The sequence below is a fragment of the Erpetoichthys calabaricus genome, chromosome 6 (genome assembly GCF_900747795.2).
Source record: "Erpetoichthys calabaricus chromosome 6, fErpCal1.3, whole genome shotgun sequence".
Lineage (NCBI taxonomy): Eukaryota > Metazoa > Chordata > Cladistia > Polypteriformes > Polypteridae > Erpetoichthys > Erpetoichthys calabaricus.
This window is the reverse complement of record NC_041399.2, coordinates 187,896,123-187,909,634: the sequence shown is the minus strand read 5'-3', so window position 1 is coordinate 187,909,634 and position 13,512 is coordinate 187,896,123. Positions and strand designations below refer to the sequence as shown.

At 37.6% G+C, this 13,512-nt stretch overlaps 1 protein-coding gene across 1 annotated transcript in view; it reads left to right on the top strand.

Moving 5' to 3' along the window:
* pth1r (parathyroid hormone 1 receptor) overlaps positions 1-13,512 on the top strand; it is a 462,399-nt gene that overhangs the window by 1,585 nt on the left and 447,302 nt on the right. The window lies entirely within an intron of this gene.

Sequence of the window (13,512 nt, the reverse complement as noted above, 5' to 3'; positions counted from 1 at the left end):
GAATTCCAGTACCGGTGAATGCAGGTAACTCGTCTAGAGCTGTAATTACAACACTTTAATACTTGAGTGGTGGTAGACTAAAATATACATTAAAGGAACATCTCTTTATTGTTGATGAGAGAATTTGGCCCATGACAGTGCTGGTGCGTGTGTGTATCGTGTGCGCGCGCGTGTGTGTGTGTGTGTCCGTGCGTTCTGAACGAGATGCCTGTTGACGGGGGCTCACGTTTTTCAGAACTGTGTTCGAATATACTGTAAGCGGAGCTGCTTACTGATCGTGGGGTAAACCCTTGCAGCAACGTGTTTACCCTGCTGCCTACTCATTTTCAAACGACGGCATTAATATAAATCAAACATCAGACTTTGCGTGCCCCTGTCCTCTAGTCATTTCTTCGTATAGCCAATCATGCTTCCTTTGAGCGTCCAGTCTCGGGGAGAATCAGTCGATGTTCTGTCATTCGTTCTCTGTCCAGAGTGTCTGTCTCCAGGTGTGCGCGTGTGTAAGTGTGCGCGCGCCTTGGGATGCGTGGTAGCTGTCATCCATGAATTGACTTGAAGTAAATGAATGAGTGCAGTGACTCGTGGGCGCCTCGGAGCTTTACAAAGGGAACAAGAACCTAAAATCAATGTGAAATTAGGAGGAACAAAATGCGCCATGATCAATATAAGCCGATACGGTATCACCCTTTGTTAACTTCTTCCTCATTTTTCTCCAAACGAACTCGGTTAGCTTTGGAAAAGCTAAAACTTGTACATGAATGAATTGTGATACGTCTCAATCAACTTCAATTTATCGTTACATGTCGAGCATGACAGTAGCTGTGTAGTCTAAACACTAGTTTTTAAGTACAGTATAGCGCTCCATTTACAGGATTAGCAGATGCCAGACGACAATTTTGAAAATTATATACTGTGTGGAACGATCGTTGTATTTCATGCATTCGTTCTCAGCGCTACAAATCTCTTGACAAGATGTTTCAGTTTTGCGCATTGCTGGCAGTCCTTTAAGTTATTTTTTGATAAAGATACTGAATCTGAAGATGGACTGTTCTGTGTAAAAGTATTGTGTTTATTTAATGTTTGCTGTCAGCAGAGCCAAATTAATTTCAACTCGGCTTCTGAAATGGCACTTACTGTAAGTGGATTGTGTGGTTCCTTGTAGAACCATTTCAATCTGGGAATGGTTCCTTGCATATTAAATAGTTTTTTTCGGCTTTGAAAAAGTTCCTAATACAGTATGTGGACAAAGCAGAAATATTTAACCAGGAACCCCCTGCTATAATTCTTTTTTTCACCTGTTCTTGGTTATTTATGGAAACTGTTATGGATCTAAATAAATTAAATGTTCTTTCTGGAACATGTATTTGAATGTTTGGTTCTTTTGGGCACCAAAAATGTTGCCCCAATGGCATTATTCTGAAGAACCACTTTCGCACCTTTACTTTTTAAGAGTGTTGTTCATAAATAGCACCTTTCACAGTAGGGCAGTTAACATCTTTGCATAGATTATCACATCCGTATAACTGTAAAAGAACAATAAGTAAATAGAAGGGAATTTTACAAATGACAGTTATTATTATAACTTTTACAAACACCATGTGAATAACCAGAGTTAGCGGAAGGAGCAAATTAAATAAATATATGCAGCCTTTGACATTTTTGTTCAAGCTCATATGCTTTATTGTTATTTTTTTTCTAAAGCTGCATGCATCTCTATTTACAAGGTCTATACTGAAACAGATTGTAATGAATTTCGTGTTAAATCAATAGTTAATTTCAAGTCACAAGCATACCTTTGATGGCAGCACTTGCACATAAACTTTCATGTGAATTCACATGGGTGCAGTTTTGAGGTCTTTGCCAACATTGTTACACATGCCACTGCCACAGAATGGTATTTATGTCAGTAGTCATGTCTCTCTGTGTTTTTGTTGATGCCAAATAAGCCTCCCACATCTTTCCTGTCTGAGTGCCTTAATGTTACAGTGAAATTCAAACTCTTGAGATTTTAACCAGCATATATTGTGTAGTAATTTCCAGATATCTCATTTTAGGTTGTGAAGTACTGTAATATAAGTATAGAAGAACAAAGAAAAGTGTTTGAAGCTAAGCATGCTTTGCAAAATGTCAAAGATATATGTGTAATTTTGAGAAGGTAAACATATTTTTAACAATGTTCTTGGTTTAAAAAGTCAGAACTGTTAAGAAACCCACAGCAGATGTACACATTGTAAATATTAATTGCTTTGCTTTCAAGAGACAAACATACTACCAGGCTTTTATATGATATTTGCTGTAAATATGTTTTCACTTAATAAATCCTACTGTGTTTACCATGCTTTAGGAGAGATTATTAGGAATGCCCGGGGACTTGTATAACACAGAGACATGAAAGAAACAAAAATAAATTGCCACTTTCGTCAAAAGTACCCAATAATTGGGTTTTCCATGTTGCCCATGGGAGAGTCAGTGAGCTTGTGGATGTTAAGACAAATAGAAATCAAATACAACAATTAGATCTTTCAAAAAGCATTCATTTTCATCAAACAAGCAATCACTAAATCAGTGCCTCTGTGTTATTTTTACAAACTGCTCTTTTTTGAAAAGCATGGAAATGGGCACTCATTTCAAGGAGGGAAGAGAGAAATGGATCAACTACTCATATATTTATTTTACTTATTAAACTTTTATTTTTTTCAATAGCGTTTATTGACAAGTGAAGCAAAGACATTTTTACAGTGCATAGCAGTGTGTAGTGAAATATGTGTTCTCTCCCCTAAGTTTAATGTAATTGTTTACCTCTTTCACTTCGTTGTTTTTCTCTGTGTGGTCAAACCATTTTATATTTAGTCTTTATCATATATTGCATTTGGAAGAGACACTACAGTATACTAAGATTTTACTGTATACAAAGCTATATATATGAGCTATGTTATATTACACTGTAAGTCAAGCAATGCTTCAGCTTTACATAGCAGCACATATACAGTAGACACTAGAAAAGTCTCTGCTGAGCAACTCCTAAAAACATATATTGAGGAAGTTAAAGTTTGGAGTCATTTCACTGGTCGTCCAGTCCCTTGACTTCTGGATTCAAATCCCCAGTCTGGTTATGGAGTGTGTGAATTTTCTCTGCATCTACTGTATGTGGGACTTTATGGTTTTCTTCCATGTGTACATCAGGTTATTTGGCAAATTCATATTGGCCCAGTCTGGGCGTATAAATGCATAAAATGTGGAATTTAATGAACTAGCATCCTATCCAGAGCATGCAGGCCAGCAACAGTCATTAAGATGATTAGACAGTGATCAGGACATGAGCGCAGTCAGGCCAGTTGAATATTGGGGTAATATGGCTGTGTGATCCAAGTCCACCCAAATATACCACTGCATCAACTTTCATACACTTATAGAAAATGTATCAGGAGTTTAGAAGATGAGGTAATGACTTAAAGTAAAAGACCACTTATATAAATGTTATATCGAAATCAAGGAAAAACCACATCATTCCTTCTTCCCACAAACATACTTTCTTAAATATGCTGTCTTTTCAAAAGTGGTTAAGACTAGGGCTGGGTTAGAGATAGTCAATAAACGTATAGTCTTTCATTATGTATTGCAAAAGCATGGTCTTGTGTTTTAGAAGACTACCATATATTTTCTAAGTGCTTGAAGGTAGTGATTTCTAAAAACCACTGCCTGCTTGAAGGCTGTTAAAGAAGACCAGCTGCCAAGTCAAGATGCCACCAGAAGCATTTTAAATATATTGTGAAGGTAAATCAAACCTTTGGGCTTTTCTCCAAGAGTTTTTTGGGTGACAGTTAGGATATAGTATTCTATCTAAATGAGCAAAACAAGAATAATGAATACATAACATCTTGCACATTTATTCATGGCGGAGTAGCCTGTGATATGATTTGTTTTGCTATGTTTGTGTATTTGTGTCGTATAGCTGAACACATTCCTCATTACAGTCTCACATGACCACACTTTATTTCTCATGCTCGGGCTGGCAAACGAGGTGTTTGCCTCAGGTGGCACTTTGTTCAGGGTGGCATTTTATTACAACAGAATTTTTTTCATGTTACAAACAATAGTACAAAAAGTGAGAGTTAAATATGGATTGTAAGATTTCCATGCATAGCAAGTGTCTAATTTATATATTACGTTTAAAAACTGCAAGGAATATTTTCATTTTAAAAGTTTCAGATATCTCAAAACTGCAGTTTGCACCACACTGACAGTGTGCGACGTTCCAAGCATCAATACGGTGGATGTGCATTTCAAAGGTACATGTCAGTAACTGATGTTGTCAATCATTTTATAGATTTTTCATGTATCATATTTCTGTATGTATTATTTGTCATTTTGTACAATGTTGTTGATTTCCAGAATAGTATTAAGGTGCCAGTCACAGGTACAGTCTCTGTTAAGTGTATTTTATGTTTAGCTTCCTGGACAGTTTAAAACTGCTAAGATATAAAAGAAGTGTGCGTGGTGAGTGAAACAGTTGAGTTTATTGTTGCATTAGCAAAATGTAATAAAATGCTGTATATATTTGGATGAAACAAAAGTAGTGAAGAATTTATGTATTTGTAATTTTTTTAGTGGATATTTGTGTGTTTTATTGATGTAATCTTATTCTTTTCATTTTTATTTCATATTTTTTACAAAAGTTACTTGTTATTTTGCTCGCTATAAATTGCATTTTTAAGGATGACAAGTTGCTATACATAAATTTTATTTTATTTTTAACTAGATTTCATTTTGACTTAACCAAATGAATTATTTATATAAAACCAGAAAAATGCACTACTAGACTCAAATAGCAGAAAGTTGGAATTCACCTATTTTAGTACACACGTGCTAATCTTTGGCTATTTACAAAATCTGTACTGTAGAATACATAATTCAGGTTCAGACTCGAAACCTTTTGAGCATCCCTAATAATAAGGTTTACCACAAAGCATTCAATTGCAAGAGTCATACCAATATCCTTTACGCTTTTTTCTAAGAGTTATTTTCAATATTTGCATATGCAATTGTAAGCTTATTTTTATTGTCATCAGAAAAGACCTGGAGCCCAAAAGAAGCTCCAAAAAAACAAATTACCGGTAATACAGACAGGCAGTGTTTTGTTGTGGGTAAGGCTTTGGACCTCAAACCCAGAGGTTGTTGGTTCACTTTCCACTACTGATCCTGTGTGGCTATGAGCTTGTCACTTCACATGCCTGTGCTCCAACTGTAAAAAACAAAACAAATGTAATCAATTGTATCTCAAAGGTTGTAAGTCACCTTGGATAAAGGCATCAGCTGAATAAGTAAATGTCAAGTTGTTTATTAACATCAAAAGATATTACATTTAAAATCCCTCTTAACTCTGAGCTTGCTGGTCATGTAAACCTGATCCGACAATCTGTTCTACGTGACCTGTAGGGAGTACTTCTGGCCACAATCTAACCACCCCAGTACTGTAGTTTTCACAACTATAGGGATGTACAGGAGAGAGCCAAATGGCTGCCATCTAGTGGGAGGAAGGACTGAAGCTCCAGCAAACGTTAACATATCAGCAAACATCCAATTCTTTCCAAATATCTTTTTTGTGATCAAATTATTATTGATAAAAAAGGAATACAGTAAAAAAATAATCCAACAATAATAACTAATTTTTAGGCTATATAAAGACAAAAACAAAACACCACCCCACCAGCTCATATCCTCCCCACTTCACCCGAGACAGCTATTTTAACCCTTAACTATTTGAACCATTTTTCATCTCATAATTAATCGTGCAATGTACTTTATGCACCAGTGTTAAAATAGCTATTTATATGCACTCTGTGAGGTTGTAATATAAAATATTGTAATAAATTTTAAATTGTTTGTAATGTAATTTAATAACATTTTACTGAATAGTATGACACAGTCTAGAACTATCTGAAAATAAACCTGATCCGCTTCTCCAGTGCTCATTCTTCACTGGTCACACTTTCATCCACTGAAGGAGTTGCACATGTATCACATTTCACTTCAGTTGTTGATTGTTTGTTATAGACAAAGTCATTGCAAGAAGAACATCTCATTGTTGTCATACAGTACGTGTAAGTACCTGTGTGGTGTACCAAATGCACCATGTGGAACTTGTGACTGTGCATCCACTCATAAAACTGGCTGGGGGCTCACTGGAGAGAAACTATTGTGACACTGTACTGTACTTGTAGTGAATCAAGCTGAGGATAGATGACAGATGCTGCCAGTTGGTTCAAGTAAAAGGACGTTGGACAAAAATAACTGAGATTAGTGTACAAAATATAACAATATTATTACAACAATAATCTGAAATAAACATATTCATTATCTGTTTTGCAGCCTCATAACACCATCCATCCATCCATTATCCAACCCGCTGAATCCGAACACAGGGTCACGGGGGTCTTCTGGAGCCAATCCCAGCCAACACAGGGCACAAGGCAGGAACCAATCCCGGGCAAGGTGCCAACCCACCACAGGACAGACACAAACACACCCACACACCCACTAGGGCCAATTTAGGATCGTCAATCCACCTAACCTGCATGTCTGTGGACCGTGGGAGGAAACCCATGCAGACACGGGGAGAACATGCAAACTCCACGCAGGGAGGATCCGGGAAGCGAACCCAGGTCCCCAGGTCTCCCAACTGCGAGGCAGCAGCGCTACCCACTGTGCCACCGTGCCGCCCCCTCATAACACCATACAGTATTATTATAGTGCCAGAGGTGGTGGTGATATGCTGCTTGTTGGTTGCACATGCAAATAAAAAATTTATTGTACTCTGTGCATGTGACAATTCTACTACTATTACAATTATGGTGTTTGTGTGGATAATTTGTATAGATATTAGACCTATTCTGTCAGTAGCAGATTTAAGAATATTGAGGTGACAGAATTTTACTTTTTATACAACTTTTCAAAAATTTTGAGATTCATTTGCATATTCCTATGAACTGTATTTGCTATCTGAAGCAATGTTGTACAGCACGGCTCCCCAACTCTAGTCCTGGAGGGCACCAGTGGCTGCAGGTTTTCATTGTAACCCTTTTCTTAATTAGTGACCTGTTTTTGCTCCGAATTAACTTGTTTTGAATTAATTGTATTTGACTTGCTGTTGAAGACTCAGACGCCTTAATTGTTTATTTTTCTTTAATTAACAGCCAAACAATAATGAGATAGAAAATGAACCAAAACATGACCTGAAAAACTTGACCAATGTTGTCGATCATATAATATCTGAAAATAAAGAAAAGTGATGGTCTCAGGAATGTTGATCTGCTTAGGTCCCCAAAACATTTTAACAGTGCTCTCAGAAAAGAGAAAATCAACAATTTTGGAAATGTCTGCTATTGCACAATGTGAGCAACAACAAGCCATGGAATTAAAGAACAGGCTTAATTAACAATAGGAATCAGAGCCTAATTAAGCAACTGGTTGGAGTTAAATTGGTTGGAGTTTGAGGCCCTGACTTAATTTTTAAACCCTTGCATGGTCTCGCTCCAAAATATATCTGTGACCTCCTTCACCCCATGTGGCACCAAGAGCATTGAGGTCATCTGGACAACTTCTCCTTGTAGTGCCAAGATCTTGGCTGAAGTCGAGGGGAGACCGAGCTTTCTCAGTTGTTGCTCCTAGGCTTTGGAATGACTTGCCTTTTCACATGAGGTCTTCATCCTCTATCGAGGTTTTTAAAAGTCGGCTTAAGACTTACTTGTTTTCTTCTGCCTTTCCCTATGTATAATGGGATTGTGGTGGGTGTTATAATTGGTTGTTTTATTAATCTGCCTCTGCATGATTGTTTGCATTGTGTTTATTTTAATGCTTCTTTGTACAGCAATTTGGCACAACCTCTGTCGTTTTAAATGAGCTTTTATAAATAAATAATCTAAATCTAATCTAGTTAGTCTTCTGTTGGCTCACTCACTTCAAATTTCATTTTTGTTTGGGTGCCATTTAAGGAAGGAAATGAAGCAATTCAAGGGAACGATGAAGAAATTCAAGGGAACAAATGTTAAAAAACATCCATCCATCCATCCATCCATCCATCCATCCATCCATCCATCCATCCATCCATCCATCCTTTTCCGCTTATCCGAGGTCGGGTCGCGGGGGCAGCAGCTTGAGCAGAGATGCTCAGACTTCCCTCTCCCCGGCCACTTCTTCTATCTCTTCCAGGAGAATCCTGAGGCGTTCCCAGGCCAGCCGGGAGACATAGTCCCTCCAGCGTCTATGTTAAAAAAAAAACAAGTCAATTAAAATAAATTCAAAAGAAGTTAATCAGAAACAAAAACAGTGCACTAATTAAGAAGGTTAGAATCAAAACCTACAGCCACTGGGGCCCTCCAGGACCGGAGTTGGGGACCCCTGTTGTGCAGTGTTTTATTTACAGTATAATAAATGGGTTTTGCTCTTTTATGCAGTATCTAGAATACTATCTGTAAGGTATATTTATTCATTTATTTAGCTCACAATCAAAAGGGTCACCAAGACTTTCATGGCAGTACTGGGGTAAGTTAGGAATCAGCCTTGGACGGGGTTCCAGCCCTTCAAAAAACACAAGCCTGTCTCAGAAGTTTTGAGTATTCAGCAGGAACCAACACAGTCAACATAGGGCCTACTCACTCATGTACAAGGTCTGTGTAGAGCTGCTTAACAAACATGGGTTTGAAGGTATCCAGCCTAAGAATCGTACAAAGAGATGGAGTATGTGCAAACCTGGGATTGAAACATAGGCGTTTGTAACTAAGAGACAGCTTTGCAATCCACAGGAGAGAGCCAAATGGTTGCCACCTAGTGGGAGGAAGGGCTGAAGCTCCATCAAATATTGACATATCAGCAAATAACCCTGTCGGTTTTATAAAAAAAATATTGTATTTCTTGCTTTTTTGCTGCCATATGCTTGTCATTAGTAATGCAATGATGTTAATTTGAAATTTATTGTGCAGCCCTGTAGTCTACTACATGTGAACAATGTGCAGTATACTCTGTGATGCCTGCTGCATACAGTACAGCAACAGCTGATTTTCACTAGAGCAGCATTGCCTGAAATTGAAACAACTTCCCTTAAATATTTTGACATTACTATTCTAGCTGTCAGATATCTTTGGCTTCAAGTACAACAGAAACAGCTCAGTATGCTTTGGCAGCTAGTCTTTTAGACAACTGCTGGATTCGATACATAGGGTTATACTTGTGTTTTAGAGAGCTTAATCAAAGAAACCAGACATCAACAACTGTGTTATATTTTGTCATTTGAAAGCATGACCACCTGATAGATACTCAAGGGTAGCTGTTTGACAGTAATAACCATTACCGATATATGCCTATAAAAAGTATCTACACATTTGAAAATTTTGACTTTTTTATTATATGTCATTGAAACACAGTAGATTTGTTTATTTATTTTTGTTGCACTGATCAACAGTATCAAAATGAAAGTGGATCTCTGCAAAGGGGTCTAATTTAAATGTAAATTTAAAACACCAAGTAATTGATTGTACAAGTATTCACCCCCTTTAAGTCAGCATGTATTAGATGCACCTTTGGCAACCATGACAGCCTTAAGTCTGTGTGCGCAGGTCTCTGTCAGCTTTACACATATGGACATTGACATTTTTTTTGATTAAACAGCCTTTTTCATGTCCAGCCACAAATTCTGAGTTCTCTGTCTGGACTCTGACTCGGCCACTACAGGACATTAACATTGTAGATTTGGTATTATGATTGAGATTGTTGTCTTGCTGAGAAAACAAATCTTCTCGATGGGTTGCAGATTTCTGCAGACTACATCAGGTTTTTCTCTAGACTGTCCATACATTTTGCTGCCTTAATTTCCCCTGTACCCTCATAAACCTTCCAGGGCCTGCTGCAGAGAAGCGTCCCTCCAGCATGATGGTGGGGATGGTTTGTTTTTGATGAAGTGCAGTCTTTGGCTTCCACCAAACATGGTGTTTAGTCTATTGGCTAAAAAGATCCATTTTCACCACAGAATCTTTTTCCAGCCAATTCCAAAATTTTGTCAAACTCTACCTGAGATGTCATGAGTGTTTTTGTTTTTTAAACATCTTTACCTCTCTCCCATAAAGCTGTGACTGGTGAAGCACCTGGTGTAGCCAGTGTAGCTTGTTACTCATTTAGAGTTCTCATAGATCTCTTGGTGGCCTGCCTTCATTGGTCTTCTTCTTACAGAGTCACTTAGTTATATATATGTAGACGGTATGGCCCTGATGCAATTGGTCCGGAGTTGCTGTAAATAATGCCTTTTTCTTCCCTTCAGTCTTTCCTTCTCCCTTGTCCTTCTGTTCTTCTTCTTTCTTGGTATGATTTCTCCTATGTCAACCACCTCTGCTATCTGTGGGTGGTACATTCCATAAAGTGGCTTACTGTGACATGGTACCTCAGCAGCTAGCATGGTATCCACCTCCCCATCTATTGCTTTGTCTTTATGGTTAATCCTTGTGGACACATCCTTGTTGGATTTGTTAGTTGTGTTTTGTACATTGTGAGGAATTTTTAGATATCTGCTCTAGATATCATTGGCTTCCATTTACTTTTTTGCCCACCTTATTATGTCTGCTAAACATCTTATGATTGACAGGTCATATGAATGAATTTGATCATTCATCTGAATCCTGACTTATTTTCTGAAGGTAATTGGATGTTACCATCTTTTTCATTTTTAGTTCATGGTTCCTATGTGGTTGTTGTTTGCCCAGCTTTTTTAGCTGTCCTGTATGTCTGTTTTGCAGTCTTGTGGTAGTTAAATTTACTTTGTACAGGGGACATTTATTTGTGATCATCCAATCACTCTTCTCCAGTTCAAATAGCATCCTGAAGTCTTTGCTAAAGATTCTGGTTTGGCGGGTCAATGATTTAATTTGTCTTTCTGTCTTAACAATATGTACATGAAATGGTTCATGGTAGTTCCACTTCTGATCCTGTATCATTAGCCACTTTTAGAAATGATTTGGCTGAGGGAATTTAGGCCTATTCGGCAACATGGATAGTGCATTTCCTTTACACAGTAACTTTATAACCATTGGTGTTATTGTCTTTGAGTTGGCTTTGAGTGTTATCGTACAGGAGCCTGTTGGGGTCTTCATAAAGGTTTTTAGTGCCTTATAGGTGTTTAAACATTAAGGCATTAGAGTATCCTTGTGTGTGGCATTGAGTCATAATGATTTCTTAGAAGCAGTCCCAGTGACACTGAAGGTGGCCTGGCTGATCATCGCGTCTTTGTATTTGGCTATATGTGTGAGCAGCTGATGCTCTGGTGTAGTTTTAAGTCCTAGTTTTAAGTCCTTCTTTGGGTAACAGAAGGTTCTGTGTTATGGATAGGCAGATTGTTGGTCACTAATTGGATGGTGCTTATCCTCTAATATTTGGCATGATCAGTACTGTCCTTCTTTTGCTTAGCCAGTTAAAGTTTGGTGTGTGATGCTAGTAGATGGTTTGTTTGTGCTGGTAAATAGTTATATTGAGCTGATAGTTTCTTTAGCAATATGCTCTTCTAGGACTGTTCAGTTTTAGCTATTGTTGGGTCTCCACTTGAAAATGTATTGTACTACAACTGACAGTATACTGTACTTTGCATTGTTTTTTTGGAGAAAATGTGATTTTCCTTATTGTTCTCTGTTTCTTTTGTAAATCTCTGCCATGTGCTGTAAGTGCTATTAGCCTTTATTTGGAAGACTGCCTCACCCCAGTTACTGTCATACTGTTGTTGTTTCAGCAGCCAGAGTTCTGCACTTGATTATTTTGCCATTCTGTAGTGCAGTAGGTTTGCTGACACTCTTCTATGTCTTGTAAATTTCCAGTATTAGTTTTCAGGGAAAATATCCAGGATAGTGTGCAATTTGACTTCCGTAGCCTGGCATCTCAAATGACACTGCTGCTGAGTCATATATCATTGGGTTACTTTCCATGTTAATGGTGGGTAGAACTGTGAATTCCCCTGCATTTGTATCTTGTAGCATAGTGCTTGATGGTACCAAGTTTGGCTGATGGTATTTATCTTAATCATGCTTTTCTTCCTTATGTCAGCAGCTGAGCTATGTGAGGTAGTTGGCTTACAGTATAGCATGTATTCCTCTATGGTTCCTGTTCCTATATTCATGGGTTCCACATGATTGTGTGGGGTTGAATCTGAATCATCTGCATTGTGTGTCCTTAATTTTTCAGTTTTTATAGGAAGCTTCTTTTGATGATATTTGTCCATTTTCTGTGAGTTTAGATGATGGTCTTTTCCTAATACAGTACATAACCAGATCTAGAAATCTCCTGTGTAAAACTGTGAAAACTCCAGACAGACAACTGGGTGAAGGATTCAAACTCAGAGTGTTGAATCTGTGAGGCAGCAGTTCTAACCATTGTGGCATTGTCCACTTTCTAATCAATAATGAAATGTAATATTGTTATTAAGATCCAATTTACCTGGTGACCCTAAATTTGGATTAAGTGCTTGGATTTCTATAAAAATTCAGTAGTTTTCCAGAGGGGGTCATTTTTGTTGTGTTATCATGCTGCTTTTCTGATGTATTGATGAATCAATGTGTTGTCTTTTTCAGAAATGTGGAATGCAGCATCTTGGAAACTGTTAATGCCAGCTCATTTCTCAACTTCTTTTAAAATGCATGATGTGTACTGGGATGAATATTTGTTTATTACTTATTGGTATAGCTATAATATGGAACCCAAGGGAGTCTTGGTGTGTCTTTTACTTATAGCACAATAAGAAAAATAAAGTCTGGCATCTGAGGGTCACAATGAATCTACTGGCTTTACATATGCAGGAATACTGTTGGTAATCTTTCGGTTATGGGCACTGTGAGGATAGTCCCTTTATGTCTTTGTCATGCCTTTTTTGAAACTTGCTGAACCTTGAAAAACACTTTGACCATTAACTGCTTATTAATAATAAAACATCTAGACAGAAATATTAAAGTGAAATGCCTATTCTAGAATGAATAAACAAATGAAGATAAACATCTGCAGATTTCAATCTGATTCCCATAATCTCAAATGCTAAGGTTCAGTCTCTTAAGCATGTGACCGAGTAGTAAATAGGATTTCTTAGCCACTGTGGTAGACACTGAAGTGAACTGTGGTATTCAGTCTGCTTATGCCATGCATAGCAGTATGTACACAAGGCCACTGCATTGTAGTAGTCTCTGAACAAATAGAATCTGGCGTCTGCTAATCATAAGAAGTCATGTGAATTATGGAAGGATGGAGAAGAAATAACCGGAGTTTGGGAACCTGTAAGCACAGTCTGCTTGTGGTACTTAAAGGTTACTGCTATTGATTACAGGTGTTACATATAATATGAGTTTGCAAAAGACAAATGGTAGTATTGAGAAGGCTATTATAAATACAATATGTATCTCCCTACAGTAAAGCTGTGATATGTAGGTGGAGAACACTAATGTTTGATACACAGTTACTTTGAGTACCTAGTTTTTTAATGAAACTATATGATCG